At 50.5% G+C, this 21,826-nt stretch overlaps 1 protein-coding gene across 1 annotated transcript in view; it reads left to right on the plus strand.

Annotated features, from left to right (window-relative positions):
* NSA2 (NSA2 ribosome biogenesis factor) overlaps positions 1–21,826 on the plus strand; it is a 116,436-nt gene that overhangs the window by 46,063 nt on the left and 48,547 nt on the right. The window lies entirely within an intron of this gene.

The following is a 21,826-nucleotide window of genomic DNA, read 5'->3' on the forward strand; positions in this document are numbered from 1 at the left end:
CTGAGAGCAGGGGAGATAGCATGATGGTTATGCAAAAAGACCTTCACACGGGAGGCACCAAAGGTCCCAGGTTCAATCCCCCTCATCACCATATCCGTGCTCTGGTAAAAACAAATAACTCAGGGAAAGGCTTCACTTTCTGAACACAGCTCAAAAATAACTATAGCATCTAACAGTGCTTAGTAGGAAAAAAAAAAAAAAAAGAAAAAAAATGATTCTGTAATTCCAAAGGCTTAGAAACATACCCACACATAAAACTTGTCTGCAAATCTGTCCTTTAAACCCACCGTTTCTCTCATTATCACACTCTACGTGCTCGATTTTGCTGGCAACAATTGCCTATTCAAGTTTAAGTGACGATGAGAGAACCAGAAATTACTCGAAGTCAGGAATGGCTTCCTGGGAAGTAACTATTTACTGTTTGATGTGTTTAACCTGGAACGGGGTACTGCTATCAGCCCGGTGGAGATGAGGAAAGCAAGCTTTAGAAATCGACTTCACCAGAGGCCAGGCGCTGGCACACCTGGCTGAACGCACACGTTACAGCGCGCAAGGACCCAGGTTCGAGCCCCTGGTCCCCACCTGCAGGGGGAAAGCTTCACGAGTGGTGAAGCAGGGCTGCAGGGGTCTCTCTGTCTCTACCTACCTCCCCCTCCTCTCCCCTCACAATTTCTGTCTCTAGCCAGTAATAAATAAATATTAAAAGAAAAGAAGATGGGAGTCAGGCTGTAGCACAACGGGTTAAGCGCAGGTGGCGCTAAGCTCAAGGACCGGAGTCAGGATCCCAGTTCGAGCCCCCGGCTCCCCACCTGCAGGCAGGTCCCTTCACAGGCAGTGAAGCAGATCTGCAGGTGTCTGTCTTTCTCTCCCCCTCTGTCTTCCCCTCCTCTCTCCATTTCTCTCTGTCCTATCCAACAACAATGACATCAATAATAACTACAACAATAAAACAACAAGGGCAACAAAAGGGAATAAATAAACAAAATAAAATATTAAAAAAAAATTAAATCTTAAAAAAAAAAAAAGAAAAGAAATTGACTTAACCGGCATCATGCTGCTCCTGGGACCAGGGCATGAACCCAGGCTGCCGGTGTTAAGACTGCTACTAGTCGACACCCCAGTACCTCAGCACTTGTCACAACCAGAGAGGTCTTTTTTCAAGCTATTATATTGTTACCTTGTCAAATGCTCTATTCACATATTACAGTAGAAAGAGTACCCCGGGCCAGAGAGACAGCATGATGGTTCTGCAAAAAGACTTCCAAGCCTGAGGTACCAGAGGCCCAGATTCAATCCCCCACACCACCACTGGCGGAGCTGAGCAGGGCCCCGGTAACACACAAACAAACAAGCAAACAAGCCAATCATAACACAGTTCGAACTCCGACTTCGGTGCCTGGGTCAGCCCTGCCGCTAAGGAGCCCCGCCACCCAGGCAGATCACTCGGCCCCTTCAGGCTTCTGTGGTCTCTCGGGGAACCCGATGCGACCAGACAGAATAATCCCCAGGGCCTTTCACCTCTAAATCCTTCAACAGTATTTCGCTACGACACACACTGCTCAGCTTAACACTCTGCAGGTAACTTGCCTTAAAGCCGCCCTGCGGTAAGTCAGAAGCAAGAGGATGGTAAGATCTGCGAAGAAAGGTGCGGATGGCTGCGGTCAATCACCCGCTTCACCCCCTTCGGCTGTTTAAGCCGCTGCTGGCTCCACGTTACATAACCGAAAAGCTGTCAGATGGCATCATGTCTAGGGCTTTCTGCTCTGCCCACCGTGGGAATGAGAAGACTAAGCATGGCCCCGAGCGGACTAACTCACCCAGAAAACTTCCCTGGGATGGCAGTGAAGTGTAAACGCCGTCCAGGTGCATTTCTGAAGCAAGTCGATGATGGTCCCGGGCCTCTGGCACAAGGTATCTTGGCCACTTTCGATCCAGTGTCTGACCCACACCCTTCCCTGAAAATCCGCGGAAGCGCTTGCAAGGATGGGCGCTCTTTCCGAGGAGATGCCAAGGTGGCTCTGGGCATTGAGCCTGCATGCGGTGCCCGGGAAATGCTCTGAACTTAGGTCTCCAGGTCGCCTAATTTTGCGTTTCTCATTTTGAGCGAGGGAGGCCAAAGAAAGGCAGGAGACACGGAGAGGAGACACCGCCACTGCCGCCCACGAGGTGCCTCCCGGCAGGTGCCCTGGGCACTCTACCAGCCGAGCTAACAGCTGGCCCTCAAAGTCTTGTTTCGGGGGTCGTGTGCCTGTCTTTAGGGGAGAGAGAGAGAGAGAGAGAGAGAGAGAGAGACACAGCACTCACGCAGAGCACGTGCGGTGTCAGGCCTTGAAGCCGCACCTCCTTTGTGTTCATTCCACCGCATCTGTAGTGAAGGGCGGAGAGGCGCCCAGCGGTGTGGGCCAACCCCCTGAACACACGAAGGACTCACAGGACGATTCAAGCCGACAACCCGGAGCGGACAACCTCAAATGCCACCACGCCGGAAAACACCAACATCCAGAAGGCTACGACCGCTGTGCCCCGGAGAGGCTTAGCTCCTCAACACCACGGTTGTTGTTCTGTCTTCGTAAAGAGGCTAATAAGCAGTGGCAGGGACAGGCAACTTACAAAACGGGAAAAACACCGGCGGCGCACCTGGTTAGCTGCACGTTACAGCGGGCAGGGATGCGGGTTCAAGCCCCTACCCCCCAGCTGCAGGGGGCAAGCTTCTCGAGTGGAGACACAGAGCTGCGCTGTCTCGCTGTCTCTCTCCCTATGCGCCCCCACCCCTCTCAACTTCTCTCTGTCTCTAGCCAACAATAAATAGTATTTTTGAAATGTTTGCTAAAACAGGAAAAATTATTTAAAAACACTCAACTCCTGGGGGCCGGGCGGTAGTATAGCAGGTGAAGCTCTCGTAGTATGAAGCGCAAGGACCGGAGTAAGGATCCCGGTTCCCCACCTGCAGGGGGGTCGTTTCACAAGCGGTGAAGCAGGTCTGCAGGTGTCTGTCTTTCTCTCCCCTTCTGTCTCCCCCTATTCTCGACTTCTCTCTGTTTCTCCAACAACAACAGCAATAACAATAACATGGGCAACACAATGGGGAAAAAAAATGGCCTCCAGGAGCAGTAGATTTGTAGTGCAGGCACCGAGCCCCAGTGATAACCCTGGAGGGGGAAAAAAAAAAAAAAAAAGAGACAGAAATATTCAACTCCAATAAGTCAGAAACAGAAGGATGAATATGGGATGATCTCACTCTCAGGCAGAAGTTGAAAAACAAGATCAGAAAAGCAGAAGGACCGGCATAAGGATCCCGGTTCGAGCCCCCCGGCTCCCCACCTGCAGGGGAGTCGCTTCACAGGCGGTGAAGCAGGTCTGCAGGTGTCTGTCTTTCTCTCCCCCTCTCTGTCTCCCCTCCTCTCTCCATTTCTCTCTGTCCTATCCAGCAACGACGACAACAACAATAATAACTACAACAATAAAACAACAAGGGCAACAAAAGGGAATAAATAAGATAAAATATTAAAAAAATTTTAAAAAAAGAAAAACAAGATCAGAAAAGAAAACACAAGTAGAACCTGAAATGGAATTGGCGTATCGCACCAAAGTAAAAGACTCTGGGGTGGGAGTGGGTGGGTGGGGAGAATACAGGTCCATGAAGGATGACAGAGGACCTAGTGGGGGTTGTATTGTTAAATGGGAAACTGGGGAATGTTATGCATGTACAAACTATTGTATTTACTGTTGAATGTAAAACATTAATTCCCCAATAAAGAAATAAATTTAAAAAAATATTCAACTCCTAGATTTCTTTAAAAGGCTTACCTGCATGGCTTCTTAAAAAATGTATGGCAGGGAGTCAGGCTGTAGTGCAGCGGGTTAAGTGCAGGTGGCGCAAAGCATAAGGACCGGCATAAGGATCCCGGTCCGAGCCCCCCGCTCCCCACCTGCAGGGGAGTCGCTTCACAGGCGGTGAAGCAGGTCTGCAGGTGTCTGTCTTTCTCTCCCCCTCTGTCTTCCCCTCCTCTCTCCATTTCTCTCTGTCCTATCCAACAACAATGACATCAATAACAATCATAACTACAACAACAAAACAATATGAGCAACAAAAGAGAAAATAAATATTTTTTTAAAAAGAATGGGAAGGAAAGAGGGTCTGAGAGCTATGTGGTCATGCATGTGTGAGGTCCTGGTACCAGGTAAAGAAAATTAAAGGTGGCAGATTAGCTCACGGGCCAGAAAAACTGTCTGAACGCCTGCTTGGTGTGGACGTGAAGCCCAGAGCCGCGTGGAGCAATGGCAGCTCTATCTTCTCTCTGTCCACAGCAGAAAAGCTGTGGTCTGTAACAGTGAGTTCAGATGCATTCACGAGACCCTGGGTCCTGAAGCAACAAGACCTGTTTGTTTACCATTCAGAGAAGCTACTTAGATACAAAAAGTATTCTCCAAACAAAATACATTCAGAAGCTCTTCCATTTGTTTTAGGCTTTCCCCTTCCGTCTGTTCGTCCTTCCCCCGCCCCCCACCAAGGTTATTGCTGGGTCTCATGACAGTATGAATCCACTAGTCCTGGTGGCCATTTTATTTTTTCTTTCTAATTGGATAGAACAGAGAGAAATTGAGAAAGGAAGGGGAAATAGGGGGAGAGAAAGACACCTGCAGACCTGCGTCAGCATTAGTGAAGCCCCTCCCCCCCCCCCCCCCCCCCCCCCGTGCGCCCAGGTGGGGAGCAGGGGATCAAACCTGGGGCCTTTGAGCAACGTAACATGTGCGCTTCACCCAGTACACCACCAGCTGGCCCCTCAACTTGTTTTCAGTACCAAGAAATCTCCTTAGTCTTGAAATCAATTTCAAGTAATTCTGAATATTCTGAATATTCACTGTATTTCAAAGTTAAATATCGAGACTTGTAACATATGGTTGTTTTCTGCCCAACCGAGGCAAATGTCCCACTCGTGAGCATAAACAGGAAAGGGGACCAGGCTTAAAATTGGAAAACACTTTAAAAAAAATATTTATTAGCACACGATCGAAAGAGAGGAGAATCAGATCATGACACTGGCCACACATGACGCTCTGTACTTCGTGCCGGCACGGAACACCTCTCAGACCAAGGAGGATAGTCCTCCTCCGGGATGCACCCAAGCTATTACAAAGGAAGCCACCGTCATCGTTTTGTTATTATTATTTTATCTATTTATTTTTTTAACCAGGACACGGCTCAGCTCTGGCTTTTGGTGGTGCAGGGGATTGAACCTGAGAGTTTGGAGCCTCAGGCATAAGAGTCTGTTTGCATAGCCATTGTGCTGTCTGCCTCTGCCCCCATCGACGTCGTAACCCACAGTACCCCACTGAACTGCAAATTCCATGAGGGCAGTGTGTGCCTGTTTTTGGACTCACGAGTATAAAATAGACCCTCAAGGTTTGTTGGAATCTTTATTTGCTGTTTTAAATACAACCCAAAATCAACATCTTATTGGAGTAGAAAGTATCAAATAGTCTTTAAAAAAAAAAAAAGGGTGGGGAGGCCGGGAGGTGGTGCACCTGGTTAAGCACAGACATTACAGTGCAAGAGGACCCAGGTTCAAGCCCCCGGCCACCACCCTCAATCGGAAAGCTTCTCAAGTGGCCGAGCAGGGCTGCAGGTGCCTGTCTCTCCTCTACCTCAGCCCCTCCCCTCTCAATTTCTCTGTCTCTATCCAGTAAGAAATATACACATTTATTTTTTATATTTATTTTCCCTTTTGTTGCCCTTATTTTCATTGTTGTTGTAGTTATTGTTGTTCTTATTGTACAGGACAGAGAGAAACAGGGACAGGAGGGGAAGACAGAGAGGGAGAGAGAAAGACAGACACCTGCAGACCTGCTTCACCGCCTGTGAAGTGACTCCCCTGCAGGTGGGGAGCCGGGGGCTCGAACCGGGATCCTTACGCCGGTCCTTGTGCTTTGCGCCACCTGCGCTTAACCCGCTGTGCTGCCGCCTGACTCCCATCAATATTTTCTTTTTTTAAAAAAAAAAAAAAACCTTTTTGGTGCAAAAATAAATAGCTGGGTCTAGATCCTTCCTACAGAGCAGAGAACTCATGATCTCACATTCCATGTCTAAAAGTTCAATGTATGTGTGCCTGGCAAGCCCTGGACTATCTTAAAATCACCACTCATCCTCCTGACGAGACCCCAATTCAGTAATTCTGTTGTCAGAATTGTGGGATAGCCCTAGGCCAAGAATTTAGTCCACTTTTATTCCAGGGTTAAATATACAAAAGAGCCAGGAGCAGAATGGCGGGTGAAGAGGCAAATCGTCTCAAACACAGCGACACGTGGACTTTAGCACCACAGAATCCCAGGCATGAGGAGACTAGACACAAGAAGTCACTGCTGCTTTTGGCCTCATGCGTGACAGGTGTGTGGTGACAGGCAGGGGTCAGGGTGCCACTCTCATGCTGACACGAGGCCAGAACCCAGGAGGCCTCTCGCTGTGGCAAACAAAGCAACTTCCTACCCTACTTACGAATCCTGTCTACAGAATGCTCCATAGCCTCTTTTCTTTTTTTAATTTTTTAATATTTATTTTCCCTTTTGTTGCCCTTGTTGTTTTTTTATTGTTGTTGTAGTTATTATTATTGTTGTTGATGTCTGTCGTTAGATAGGACAGAGAGAAATGGAGAGAGGAGGGGAAGACAGAGACGGGGAGAGAAGGACAGACACCTGCAGACCTGCTGCACCGCCTGGGAAGCGACTCCCCTGCAGGTGGGGAGCCGGGGGCTCGAACCAGGATCCTTTCGCCGGTCCTTGCGCTTTGTGCCACATGCGTTTAACCCGCTGCGCCACCTCCTGACTCCCAATAGTTTATTTTCTAACCTGTGCGTACTTCAGTCCTTACAGCTAATCACCTGGTTGGGTGCACAAGGACCCAGATTCGAGCCCCCAGACCCCACCTGCGGGGAAGGGAAGGAGCTTTTCATGAGTGAAGCAGGGCTGCGGTGTTTCTCTTCCTCTCTCTCTTTCTCTCTGTCTTCCTGTCCCTCTCAATTTCTCTGTCTTAGCAAATAAATTAGATTTTTTTAAAAAAAAAATTCCTCTCAATGTCCAAAGGCTCCTTTCCCCTCTGTAATTCTCCCCACAAACGTGCCGCATTTCTGCCAAAAATGAGAAATATTATACGATCGCTCCTTTGTGGAGAGAGAGAGAGTGATCTCTAACAAATCGGGGAAAATATTTGGGATACAGGGAGTCGGGCGGTAGTGCAGTGGGTTAAGCACATGTGGCACAAAGCACAAGGACCGGCATAAGGATCCTGGTTCGAGCCCCGGCTCCCCACCTGCAGGGGAATCGCTTCACAGGTGGTGAAGCAGGTCTGAAGGTGTCTGTCTTTCTCTCCCCCTCTCTGTCTTCCCCTCCTCTCTCCATTTCTCTGTCCTGTCCAACAACGACATCAATAATAACTACAGCAATAAAACAAGGTCAACAAAAGGAAATAAATTAAAAAATACGTGGAATAGAGAGAGTTACACTGAAATTTCACTTTCATAAGCATTTGTTAAGAAACAAAACAAGTGCTTCCAGAAATGGTGCAGCGGCTAAAAGCACTGGACTCTCAAACATGAGGTCCTGAGTTCAATCCCCAGCGGCACATGTACCAGAGAGATGTCTGGTGTGCTCTCTCTCATTAGTAAATAAATAAAATCTTTTAAAAAAGAAAGACATAAGTAGCCTAGGTGATGACAAATCATTGGCCTTACAAGAATGACATCCTGGAGCCCGGTGCTGCGTTACTGGTTAAGCGCTCACATTACAGCGCACAAGGACCTGGATTTAAACCCCTGGTCCCCATCTGCAGGAGGAAGCTTCACAAGCGGTGAAGCAGGGCTGCAGGTGTCTCTGTCTCTTTCCCTCCCTATCTCTCCCCTCTAAACTTCTCTGTCCAATAATAAGTAAAATAAAAATAATTTTAAAAGAATGACATTCGGTGGTCCGGGAGGTGGCGCAGTGGCCAAGGCACTAGACTCTCAAGCATGAGGTCCTGAGTTCAATTCCTGGCAACACGTGTACCAGAGTGATGCCTGCCTTGGATTCCCAGCATCACATAAGCCAGAGTGATGCTCTGCTTGTCTCTACTTCCCCCAGGAATAAATGATAGGCCTGTGTCCCCGGCCGCACGTGTGGCAGGGTGATGACTGGTTTTCTCTCCTCTCTCCCTTTCTCATGAATAAATTACAATGATTACCACTAACCGGTAAATCAAAGAAAAAAAGAGAAAGAACCTAGGCAGCTGGCCCAAAACACAGTCACATATGCTGAGCCCCACTTCACAAAACTCAACTTACCCCTGACTGGCCCGTAATGGGACTCGGGAACCAGCTACCCGAGAACCACCTGGCCCTCGGCAGTCAGGCGACCTGCTGGTCAGGCGGCTAGGTCGCCTGTTGCTACACTTTTTTCTTCTTCCCTTGACTTCCTTGCTCCAGCTTCTGGGTTTAGAGGTCTCTGGCCCAGCTCCTCAGAGGTCCTCTGCCTCTGCCAGCCTGAGCGCCCCCTTACGGGAGGGGCCCGGTTCCCTGGAGCAGCGCTGGGCTCCGACCTCTGGTAGTGGTGCCGGGTGGACGCTGGGCCACGAGGGTCCTTCTGCGTCTCCTTGCTGTCTCCCTGCCCCCCAACTGCCACCAGGTTTCAATCAACTGTTACTCAGCTCAAGCCCTAAGGTGTCTGATATGCTTCAGCTGAGATGTGGCCTAGCTTCCGACATGATTATAAAACACTTTCCCAAATCAAAGCAAAATTTTAGAGATGATGCCATTTAACAGTCTACAGGACTTTAAAAATCAGACAAACGTGTAACTTTTTAGAACCTAAAAGCCCCAGATAAAGTATCAAGTCATCGGGAGTCAGGCGGGAGCGCAGCGGGTTAAGCGCACGTGGCCCAAAGCACAAGGACCGGACCCCGGGTTCGAGCCCCCGGCTCCCCACCTGCAGGGGAGTCGCTTCACAGGCGGTGAAGCAGGTCTGCAGATGTCTGTCTTTCTCTCCCCCCCTCCGTCTTCCCCTCCTCTCTCCCTTTCTCTCTGTCCTATCCAACAACAACAAGAAGAACTACAACAATAAAAACCAACATGGGCAACAAAAAGGAAATAAATCACTATTCCCGCAGCATCTGTCACAGAAACGCTCTCGATTCCCTAGAGCCGAACGATGTTCACCACATATCCAAAGGCATCCACCGTAATGGTGGGAGCTTTCAGTGAGAGGCCCATCTATCTCTGTGCTGGAAGTCTTATCACAAACAACTGTCTTTCCCCTGGCTCCCAAAAAAGACGCAAAGCAAACCTCAAAGGCAGATCCGATTTACATCTGGTTCCCACTGAGCAAACACGGCGCCCTCCCTCCTTTCTTTATCAGGTAAACAACTGAACTTAATCTGTTTTGTCCATCTTTGGGGCGGAGAGAAGAATCTCGCCAGTCAACCCAGAACCACTTGCCGGCTTCCTGTCAGCAAGTCCCAGGTTCCATTCCAGCTTGGGAAGCAGTGATAACACAGATGGAGGATATGAGCCATGACACCCGTCCTTGACTGCGGAAGGAAGGAGCACATTAAAACAATCCCAGAGCGAGTGGGGGGTAGATAGCACAATGGTTATGCAAAGAGACTCTCAAGCCTGACATTCCAAAGTCTTAGGTTCAATCCCCTGCAGAAGCTCTACTAAAATAAACAAGAATTATCAAGTTCTTGGGAGCCTGAACAACAGGACAGACTATGTAACAGTTCTGAGGATCTTCGAAACTTTTCCTCTGGGTAGTGTTTCTGTTTTGTCTTCGTGTTTTGTTTTTTTTGTTTGTTTTTAAGCAACCTATCCCTCCAACCCAGACCCCTCAGAACTGCTCACGCATTGAAGCGGAGGAGTCAGCCGAGGGGACCTGCCTCAGGTGTTTCCTCTTCCTCTTGGAATCTGCTCTCAATAAAGTCCTCCAAGCCCATTTCCAGAAGCTGAAAAGCCCAAGCAAGCCTTCCTCTCTCTCCCCCAAAGGCCAATCCAGATCCCTGAGCATCCAGATCCCTGAGCCATCACCGCGGCGAGGCTGCCCCCATAGGTCTCCTGGGCCGGCGGCCTAAGAACCCGCAGCGAGGGGACAGAGGGCAGCTGAGGGCAGGACGGTCGTCCGCATCTGCAACCCAGAGCCCCTGGGCCACACCTGCTCCATGGCTGCGGCGGGGAGGCCTCTTTGCAGGCCAGGTGCCTGGCAGTACCCGGCTCGAAAGCTGAAGTCCTTGGGGCCAGATGTGGAGCACCTGGTGCAGCACACAGGATCCCATGCGCGAGGACCTGGGTTCGAGGCCCTAGTCCTCACTTGTGGGTGGTGGTGGGGGGGGGGTGCTGCAGGTGTCTCTCCCTCTCTGTCTCCTCCTTCCTCTTGATCTCTGGCTGTCCTTATCCAATAAACAGAGATAGATAAAAAATGTTTTAAAAAAGAGAAAGATGGAGGGGCCAGGGGCACCTGTAACAATGTGCAAGGACCCAGGTTCAAACCCCGGTCCCCACTTGCAGGGGGAAAGAAAGCTTCACGCGGGGTGAAGCAGGGCTGCAGCTGTCTCTGTCTCTCGCTCTCTAGCTCCCCTTCCCTCTCGATTTCTGGCTGTCCAATAAATCAACAAAGATAATTCAACAAAATAAATTAAAAAGAGACAGAGAGAAAGGTGGAGGGGGCAGGTGGTGGCACACCTGTGCGCAAGGACCCGGGTTCAAACCCTCGGTCCCCACCTCCCCACCTGCAGGCAGAAAGCTTCGCGAGTGGTGAGGCTGAGCTGCAGGTCTCTCTCTCTCTCCCTCCCCCCTTCCCACTCCACACGCCTCTGTCCAAGACATAAAGAGAGTAACATAAACGGCTCAAGCTCTCCTCCCTCCAGGCCGCAAATTCAGGCAGAGGGCGAAGGCCAGGGGCTCCAGGCGGGGGTGCGGCGAAAACGGCCGGGTGGGCAGGGGTGGGGGCGGGGTGGGGGTGGGGGACAGGGTGGGGGATGGAGGGGTGGGGGTGAGGGATGGAGAGGTGGGGGTGAGGGTGGGGTGGGGGATGGAGAGGTGGGGGTGAGGGTGGGGGTGAGGGATGGAGAGGTGGGGGTGAGGGGTGGAGGATGGAGGGGGTGGGGTGGGGGATGGAAGGGGTGGGGTGGGGGTGAGGGGGTGGGGGCCCCAGGCCCGGGAGGAGGCCGCATCCCCCCCCCCGCACAAGATGGAGGCTACGAGGCGCAGGCCGCCGCACCTGGGGGCGCCCCGGGGACCCCGCGGCCGGCACCGTCTCCCCTCCCCTCTCCCCTTCCCCCTCTCCCCTCCCCCCCCTCCCTGGCCCCCGGCCCCGGCCCACCCGCCCCTCTCCGGCCGGAGCCCAGACCGCGGCCCAGCGCACTCACCTCGGGCCCGCGGAGCCGGCAGGAGGCGGAGCGGCGGAATGAATGGGCGGCCGGCCCTGCCCGCCTCTGCCCTGCCCGCCCCGCCCCGCCCGCCCCGCCGCTGCTCCGGGTCCTCGGCGCCCACCGCCCACCGCCCACCGCCCGCGTGACTCACCGGCCGCGGCGCCGCCCCCTCCCTCCTCCCTCCCCCCCTGCTCCTCCCCTCCCCCTCCTCTCCTCCCCTTCCTCTCCCCCTCCCCCACTGCTCCTCCCTCCTCTCCTCTCCCCCTCCCCCACTGCTCCTCCCTCCCCCTCGGGCCTGCAGGTGCCGCCCCCAGCCCAGCCTGGGGCCTCCGAGCCACCCCCTCCCCCCTCCCCTCCCCCCTCCCCTCCCCCTCTCTCCCCTCCCCCCTCTCTCCCCTCCCCCTCTCTCCCCTCCCCCTCTCCTGCCCTCCAGGCTCCTCTCCTGCCCTCCCCTCCCCCTCCCCCTCTCCTTCCCCCTCCCCCTCCCCCTCCCTGGCCCGCCCCCGCAGCCCCCTGCTCCTCCCCAAACGCCCTTACCAGGTCCAGCTGGGGGCTGGGGGCCGAGATCAAAGGCGGACCCTGGCTGAGATCAGAGAAGTGGGTGCCACATAGTACTAAGCGCAGGGACGCCGCTCGAAGACCCGGGTTCGAGCCCCCGGCTCTCCACCTACAGGGAGGGTGGGCTGGCTGGAGAGTGTATGAGGAGCAGTGGCGAAGGTGTCTGTCTGTCTGTCTGTCTCTGTCTCCCCTCTCTCTTTCTCTCTGTTCTAGCCAACAAGACGGAGAAGGGGAAAAAAGGAAAGATGGTCTCCTGGAGCCCGGAGCCCAGGAGCAGCCTGGAGGCAGGAGCACGAGAGTGAGAGCAGGTGCGGCCCGTGGAGTGAGCTCCATGTCCGCCCTGCGGGGCCTCCGCGCGGGCAGCCAGGGCCAAGGAGACCGCACCCAGGACCAGGGATGCGGGGCGCCACCCCGAGACCCCACCCAGGACCAGGGATGCGGGGCGCCCACCCCGAAACCCCACCCAGGACCAGGGATGCGGGGCGCCCACCCCGAGACCCCACCCAGGACCAGGGATGCGGGGCGCCACCCCGAGACCCCACCCAGGACCAGGGATGCGGGGCGCCACCCCGAGACCCCACCCAGGACCAGGGATGCGGGGCGCCCACCCCGAGACACCTCCCAGGACCTGGAATGCTGGGCGCCCCCAACCCTGAACCCTCCCCAGGACCAGACATGCAGGGTGCCCCCAACCCCGAACCCCCCCCCCCAGGACCAGAAACGCTGGGCACCCCACCCCCAGCTGCCTCCCTCCTAAGTCAGCTTAGGGTTTCCCAGGAGGAAACTGGTGAAAGGGGTTTCCAGCCTCTGTCAGCTGTCTCCGTCTTGAGACCACAAGGAAACCCCAAGCCAGCCTTTTATCCTATCCTACTCTGCTCTGCTCTGCTCTGCTCTGCTCTGCTCTACTCTACCCTACTCTACCCTACCCTACCCTACCCTACCCTACCCTACCCGATAGGACAGAGTGAAATCGAAAGGGGGGAAAGGGGAACAGGGAGAGACAGACATCTGCAGACCTGCTTGACACTTGCAGACCTGCTTGTGAAGCGTCCCCCACACACACACAAGTGTGGAGTGGGGATTAGAACCCTCCTCCTTGCACAGGTCCTTGAGTGTGCCGCCCCCCCCCCAGCCTTTTCTCTGTCAGAGTCTGGTACTTGTCAACTAGCCATGAGCCCCCCCCCCCCCCAGGACGCTGGCCCACCTTCCTTGCCTTCCCTGGTCTAGTCCTCATTTCAGCTGCCCAGAGCCCCAAGCCCTTTTTGTTAGTCGTCTCTCCCTGACTGGCAGAGTTTGATGCTTAGGTTTAAATTGATTTGGTAAATGTATTGAAGACCAGTATTATACTTAAGCAATGTATAACTTTTATTTGTACTCAAATTCTGGAGAATAAGCATGTCGTCCAAGAGGACTGGCCTTGTTTGCAGTGCATTCTAGAAATCGCAGGGGGCGTAGCGCAGCGGGTTAAGCACAAGTGGACCCGACCGGCGTTAGGATCCCAGTTTCAGCCCCCTGGCTCCCCACCTGCAGGGGAGTCGCTTCACAGGCGGTGAAGCAGGTCTGCAGGTGTCTGTCTTTCTCTCCCCCTCTGTCTTCCCCTCCCCTCTCCATTTCTCTCTGTCCTTCCCAACAACGACAGCAGCAGTAACAACAATAATAACAACAACAACGATAAAGAAGGGCAACAAAAAAGGGAAAGAAAAAAAAAAAGAAATTGCGAACTGCTGCTCCCCTTCCTCAGAAATAACATAGCTGTTCCAATCCAACCTTTCATGGGTCTACTAATGGTCAGAGAGCCAAAAATACTTCCAACAACATTAGATCGACTAAAAACAATCCACGCTTCTTGGATGCTGAGTTCATATTCTAGAGTGGAAGTACAAATGGAAGTATATATTTCTTAATCTTTATTTATTTGACAGAGACAGCCAGAAATCAAGAGGGAGGGGGAGAAAGAGAGCGAGAGAGACGCCAGCAGTCCTGCTTCACCACTTGCAGAGCCTTTCCCCTGCAGGTGGGGACTGGGGGTTTGAACCTGGGTCCTAGCACATTGTAACATGTGCACTCAACCAGGTGCGCCACCACCTGGCCCCTAAAAGAAAGGTTGTAATGCTGTTCCCCACTACATTTGTCAAGTAGATTTAAATCATGGCATGCTTTACTCTTACAAAAAAAAAAAAAAAAAACTCCCAGTGAGGAAGTAAAAATTAACAAAAGGGCCTTGGGACTCCAAAGCAGCTGAAATGAGTGGTAGGCTTTCCTCCCTCCTCTCTGTCTTCATACTGAAACCCGACCTGAAAAGGACCAGGCTTAGATGTGGGGTTGGGGACAAGTGGCCTGAGATTGATAAACTGATTTGCCCTTAGATCCATTAATTAAAATACTAAATCCTCGGGAGTCGGGCTGTAGCACAGCAGGTTAAGCGCAGGTGGCGCAAAGCACAAGGACCGGCATAAGGGTCCCGGTTCGAACCCCGGCTCCCCACCTGCAGGGGAGTCGCTTCACAGGCGGTGAAGCAGGTCTGCAGGTGTCTTGTCTTTCTCTCCTCTCTGTCTTCCCCTCCTCTCTCCATTTCTCTCAGTCCTATCCAACAATGACAACAACAATAATAACTACAACAATAAATAAATAAAATAAATATTTAAAAAAATACTAAATCCTCATCTGGAAGCAGGACTGTGGCAGCAGTGAAATCCCACTGACCTCAACCTTGGGAAAGAAAGCATGTAAAAGAATTGGGACCTGGAGTGGACTTTGTTCCAGGAGGAAGTCTGGGAAGTCTTACTCCTGGAAGCAGGAGGGCCTAGGTGCTTTCCACCACTGCCTGCAGCTCTAAAAGCCAGCTCCTGGCCTTCCATTCTGCACACCACTTCCCACGTTTTGGGAGAGGTTAGAAGAGGGATAAAGAATAGGGAAGCTTGGGAGTCAGGCAGTAGCACAGTGGGTTAAGAGCACGTGGCGCAAAGCGCAAGGACCAGTATAAGGATCCTGGTTCGAGCCCCCAGTTCCCCACCTACAGGGGAGTCGCTTCACAGGCTGCGAAGCAGGTGTGAAGGTGTCTGTTGTCTTTCTCTTCCCCTCCTCTCTCCATTTCTCTCTGTCCTATCAATAACAAGCAATAATAATAACTACAACAATAAAACAAGGGCAACAAAAGGGAAAATAAATTAATAAAATTAAATTAAAATTAAAAGAATAGGGAGTTGGGCGGTAGCTCAGCGGGTTAAGTGCAGGTGGCGCGAAGCACAAGGACTGGTGTAAAGATCCTGGTTCGAGGCCCCGGCTCCCCGCCTGCAGAGGAGTCGCTTCACAGGCAGTGAAGCAGGCCCGCAGGTGTCTGTCTTTCTCTCCCCCTCTCTCTGTCTTCCCCTCCTCTCTCCATCATTTCTCTCTGTCCTATCCAACAACGACATCAATAACAACAACAATAATAACAACTACAACAACAATAAAACAACAAGGGCAACAAAAGGGAAAATAAATAAATATTTAAAAAGTTTGTAAAAAACCCTGATTTAAAAAAAAATAAAAGAATAGGGAAGCTATCAGGGGAGGGGAGGGGATATAGAGTTCTGGTGGTGGGAACTGTGTGGAGTTGTACCTCTCTTATCTGATGGTTTTTGTCAGTGTTGCCTTTTTATAAATAAGAAATTTTTTTAAAAAGTTGATGTAAGTTAATATGAGCTGGAGAGACTGCACAGTGGTTATGGAAGAAGAATTTCTAGCACTTTTATCTCCCTCTTCCGTCTCAATCTCTGTCTCTATTTTAAAAAGTCTCATTGCGTCTTTAAGATATACCTAAAGGAGAGTAAACCATCTAAAGAGAAGCTCGCTGTATCGCTGGACGACACAGATGCCCCAGATTGTCCTGAAAAAGAGGACATCGTAACTGCTGAAATGATGACTGGTTTCGGCTGCTGACAGATTGCTAGGTACTCTTCTAGTGTCTTTGCGGAAATTAAGTTCATTCACTTAATCCCTATACTCATCCTTTGAGGTACTTCTAGTATCTCCGTTTACCTAGAGTAGACGGAGGCGCACAGAGAAACTAAATCATACACCAGTTCAGTCTGACTGCAGAGCACATGCCATTAACTAATGTTCTGTGTTGCCATTTTTGATACATAAAATTCTATTTTTATCTATTTGTTCTTGAATAGAGACAGAAAAATTGAGAGGAGTGGAGAGACAGAGAGGGAGAGAGACAGACAGACACCTGCAGCCCTGCTTCACCACTCATGAAGCTTTCCCCCTGCAGGTGGGGACTGAGGGCTTGAACCCGGGGCCTTGTGACTGTAATGTGTGTGCTTAACCAGGTGCGCCACTGCCTGGTCCAATACACAAAATTCTTTGTCCTTTGTTTAGAATTTGGTTTGGAGGCCATAAAACAAGAAAAGAAAAAGAAAGAGAAAAGAGAAGAAAAGGAAGGGAAAGAAAGTTAAGTCCTGGCCCCTTTCCACATCTTTATGGAAAATTGTTCTCCACATTTCGCTACTTCTTGTAGGTTCCAAAGCACAATTAAAACTTTTGTTTTAATTTATCTAGTGAACTGAAAATATTTGTCAGGGCCAGGCGGTAGCACCGCGGGTTAAGCGCACGTGGCGCGAAGCCCAAGGACCGGCGTAAGGATCCCGGGTCGAGCCCCCGGCTCCCCACCTGCAGGGGAGTCGCTTCACAGGCGGTGAAGCAGGTCTGCAGGTGTCTGTCTTTCTCTCCCCCCTCTGTCTTCCCCTCCTCTCTCTGTTTCTCTCTGTCCTATCCAACAATGACGACAAGTTTAATAGCAACTACAATGAACAACAAGGGCAACAAAAGGGAAAAATACTCTCTGAAAAACAAGATCAGAAAAGAAAACACAAGTAGAACCTGAAATGGAATTGGCGTATTGCCCCTAAGTAAAAGACTCTGGGGTGGGTGGGTGGGGAGAATACAGGTCCATGAAGGATGATAAATGACATAGTGGGGGTTGTATTGTTAAATGGGAAACTGGGGAATGTTATGCATGAACAAACTATTGTATTTACTGTTGAATGTAAAACATTAATTCCCCAATAAAGAAATTTTTTTAAAAAAAGGGAAAAATATCCTCCAGGAGCAGTGGGTTTGCAGGACAGGCGCTAACCCTGGAGGGGAAATTAAAAAAAAAAGTATGTGTCACCATTATTGACCCTCTGTTAAAATTTAGATAAGTGGGTAGGTGTGGAATCTGTTATACATGTTTAAATGCACAAGTGCTCAGTGAGGTTTCCTTTAACTTTGTTGCCAACGTTTTCTTTGGGGCCATATGAATTCCTCCCCCCAGCCCTTTTCTTCAAGATGTGAGACAGAGAAGAGCAGGAAAGAGATGGGGGGAAAGGTGGGGAGAGACAGCATAACAGAGATGCAAAGAGACTCTCATGCCTAAGGCTCCAAAGTCCCAGGTTCAATCCCCTGCACCACCATAAACCAGAACTGAGCAGTGCTGAGAGAGAGACAGAGAGAGAGAGAGAGAGAGAGAGAGACCCCACAGCAAAGCACCAATTCACCACTTAAAAAACTTCCCCTGATGCTATGCATGGGATTCCCATATGGTGTCTGGAGCTGGGACGGGGATCTTGCTCAGGGAAAGGCGTGAGCGTCACAGGATAGCCTTCCCCTCAATCCCAGTGAGAAGATCTTACTGACTGAGACAGACATGGGTTCCTAGATGTAAAGCATGAGTCAGTCAGTTAACTAGGGAGCTTGTAATAACCGACAGGGCAATGGAGAAAGGAGAGGGAGCCCTCTCAGGCACCAGACAATGGAAGGGAACTGTTTATTTTTTAAATTATTTTTTTATATTTATTTATTTTTCCCTTCTTTAAAATTATTGTTGTAGTTATTATTGCTGTTGTTATTGGTGTCGTTGTTGTTAGATTGCTCTCATTTCTGCCAGAGCTCCTGTCATCCTTCCTCTGACTTTGTTGAAGATTCCTCCCGTTGGACTTCTCAGCTCGGGGAGAAGCGTCCTCAGGGCCACGGTTTGAATGTCTTTGCTGGGAGCTTGGTATTTGCTTCCCGTTGTCTGCCTAGTGGGTGGGTAAGTCCTTGTCCACGCAGCTTGTCTGATGCTCAGTGAGAACCTGGACCCAGGCATGTACGTCTGAATCTGAGCGGCAACCTCACGTTCCGAGTTGGGAGTGCTCGGTCTTCCCAGTTTGCTGTGGGCAGCACTACAGGCTGGCGTGTGCAGCTGTGTGTGCTCTGGGGCTGCCAGGGACAGGAGCCGGGAGCTAGAGATGTGCCCTCTCGTCTGCCGCCATGGAAACCCTCCAGCATGGTGTCTCCCAGAGCTCTGGCAGGTAGCCCTGCCTGCAGGTCTGTGGTCCTCTGTCCTCTTACTGATGTGCTTCTCTTGATTTCTGCACAGTTTTTATTAGTGTGGGGAGCAGTACCCAGCGGTCTAGGGAAGAGAATCTCTCCAATGTGTCCCCAGGGTTGATGTGTTCAGTGCTCTGATCTGGTGAGCTGCCTGCCCAGGACCCCTCTCCTCCCTACAGTCCTTAATTCCCACTTTGAATTGTTGCAAATTTTGATCTTTTACTTATTTATTTGTTATTGGTTAGAGACAGAGAGAAACTGAAAGGGTGGAGGGAGAGAGGGAGAGAGACACCGGCAGCCCTGCTTCACCACTTGTGAAGCTTTCCCCCTGCAGGTGGGGCCAGGGGCTTGAACCCTGCTCCTTGCTCACTGTAATGAGTGCACTTAACCAGGTGCACCACCACCTGGCCCCTAAAAGTAAGGTGCTTTTTTTGTTTGTTTGTTTGTTTGTTTCCAGAGCATTGCTCAGCTTTGGATTATGGGTAGTGTGGGGGATTGAACCTGGGACCTCGGAGCCTCAGGCATGAGAGTGTCTTAGCATAACCATTATGCTGTCTCCCCTCCATCTGACTTTAGTCTCTACCATCTATTATGACAAGCCAACCAAACTCCCATCTGGGTCCGGGAGGTGGCTCAGTGGGTAAAGTGTTGGACTCAAAGTCCCATCTGATGACAACCTATGCATGCTTTCTCTTTTTTTAATTTTATATATTTTATCTTAATGACATAGATAGGGAGGTAGATAGATAGATAGATAGACAGACAGATAAACACACAGAGAGCTGAGCCATGCTCTGGCTTGTGGTAGTGTGGGGGACTGAACTTGGGACCTCAGAGCCTCAGGCATGAGAGTCTTTTTTTTTTTTTTTTAAAGATTTTATTTATTTATTAGTGAAAGATTAGTGAAAGAGAGAAAGAACTGGACATCACCATAAGGCCTCCACTAAAAGAAAACAAAAGAAAAAAAAAAAAAAGAACAACTCTGGGGGCCGATGAAACTACTAACTTGTAAAGTGCTTTGCCCAACGCACAACCCAGGATCAAACAATGGCTCTCTCAGCACACTGAATGAAGTCTTAGTGGTGTGGTGACTACAGTTCCTTACACTTCAGCTTGGTTTGCATGGAAAAAACTCCCCTGAGTTCTGCAGTTGACACTGTTTAACTTACCTCATGTTGTCACCAAGACCTTTACCACTTCGGGCTGACTTTCAGAGAGAGAGACGTAGGAGGGCGGGGGAGAAGAAGAGGAAGCAGAAGAAGAAAGAAGGAGAAGTGGGGAAGAGGGAGAGGGAGAGAAACCACAAAAAAAAAAAAAAAGAACCAGACATCACTCTGGTCCATGTGCTGCCAGGGATTGAACTCAAGACCTCATGCTTGAGAGTCCAGTGCTTTATCCACTGTGCCACCTCCCGGACCACAGGCATGAGAGTCTTTTGCATGACCATTATGCTGTCTCCGCAGCCCCATGTGGTCTGAAACCCCTAAACAGACCGCTAGGCCACCATATCACGGTAACTCTACTAGGCATGAAGCAAGACCCGCTTCTTTTTTGAAGTTTTGCCTTACTGCCTGTGTAGTGCAGACGTGCTTCCCAACCTGAGTTATTTTTGAGCCGACAAATCCCTTCTCTTTCACTGTTCCTGCGGTTCTTCACTGAAATAAAGATAGATTCCATCCAGCAGCAGCTGCAGCAGAGGAGAGGGTTAAGCTCAGCTCTTATCTGTGCAGAAGCTCTGAGCATTCTAGGGAGAGAGTGGAGGAGGAGGAGGAGGAGAGTTAGAAAAGGGAAAAGTGAGGGAGTCGGGAGGTAGTGCAGCGGGTTAAGCGCACATGGCGCAAAGCACAAAGACCAGCGTGAGAAAACGGAAAAGTGGAGGCCAGGCACCTGGTTGAGCACACGCTATAGTGTGCTAGGAGCAGGGTTCAAGCCCCTGGCTTCACGAGTAGTGAAGCAGGGCTGCAGGTGTCTGTCTGTCTGTCTGTCTCTCTCTCTCTCTATCTACCCTTCTCATCTCAATTTCTCTCTATCTCTACCCAATAATAAATAAAATAAATAAGTGAATTTGGGCGGAGGGTAGATAACATAATGGTTATGCAAACAGACTCTCATGCCTGAGGCTCCAAAGTCTCAGGTTCAATCCCCCAAACCATCATAAACCCAGAGCTGAGCAGTGCTTTGGTTAAATTAAAATCAATCAATCAGTCAATCAACTTAAATAAATAAATGAATTTTTAAAAAGTGAAAAGTTACAAAAAGTAACTCCCTGTGTCCTCTCTCTCTGACGAGGATATCTGTGTCTGATAAGTGGGCTTCATCTAAGCTGGCGCTCCACAGTCCTGCAGGTGCTGGGAACCCAGGCCCAGTCCTTCCTGGAGATCACCTTTCAAAGAACAGGCTCTCAGAGGGTGTTTGAAAAAAGACACCCTGCACTGTAGGAGAGGCTTCCACGGGCATCACAGAGGGACCTCAGAGGGCTTCACCATGGCCAGGCTGCTCGCTTTTCCCCTCTCGCTTCACTGGGGGTTAATGTGTTTTTTTTTTAAATTTTATTTCATTATTTGGGGGTTAATGTTTTACAGCACAGTCGTTGGCCTGTGGACACAATTTCTCCTCTCCCTGTAACAGGTGTCTGCAAGACACTCTCACTTCCAACTTGGGTTGTTCTCACATTAATACTCTATTTCCAGGGACTGGCTGGGACAGAAATAATTCTTCTGTAGATCTGAGCTTTTTCTGGCAGCAACATTCGAGGCAGTGTGGGTGAGGAGAGGTGGGAGTGTAGGAAGCTGACAGGTCATCTCAGAGACCACAACTGCTAAAAAGTGGTAGAATTCAGTCAGATTCCCTAGGGTTTGGGATGGAATCATTTGTGCTTAGTTCTTTGTTTTCCCCTTCCTTTAGTTTTTACAGTTCTCAGGGTCAATATGTACAAGTCAAAAAAAAAAAAATTGGGGCCAGGCAGTGGTGCACCTGGTTAAGCGCACACATTACAGTGCACAAGGATCCAGGTTCAAGGCCCTGGTCCCCACCTGTAGGGGGGAAAGCCTCACAAACAGTGAAGCAGGGCTGCAGGGGTCTATCTCTTTTTGGCCCTCTCTCTCTCCCCTTCCTCTCTCAATTTTTCTCTGCCCTAGCCAAAAAAATGTTTGAAATGGCTGTCAGGAGCAGTGGATTCATAGTGCTGACACCAAGCCCCAGTAATGACCCTGGAGGCAAAGAGAGAGGAAGAATGGCAGAGAGAGGCAGAGAGAGAGAGAGACAAAGAGAGAGAGAGGTAGAGAGAGGGAGGGAGAGAGAGAGGCAGAGAGAGGGAGAGAGAGAGAGAGAGGCAGAGAGAGAGAGACAGAGAGAGAGAGGCAGAGAGAGGGAGGGAGAGAGAGAGAGAGAGGCAGAGAGAGAGAGAGAAAGACAGAGAGAGAGGCAGAGAGAGGGAGAGAGAGAGAGAGAGAGAGAGAGAAACCAGAGCACCGAAGTTTACTCCAGTGCAGTGAGCACTGGGCTTGAACTCACAAGATAAAGTCTCACACTGGGCCAAGAGAG

This window comes from Erinaceus europaeus, chromosome 11, assembly GCF_950295315.1.
Source record: "Erinaceus europaeus chromosome 11, mEriEur2.1, whole genome shotgun sequence".
NCBI lineage: Eukaryota > Metazoa > Chordata > Mammalia > Eulipotyphla > Erinaceidae > Erinaceus > Erinaceus europaeus.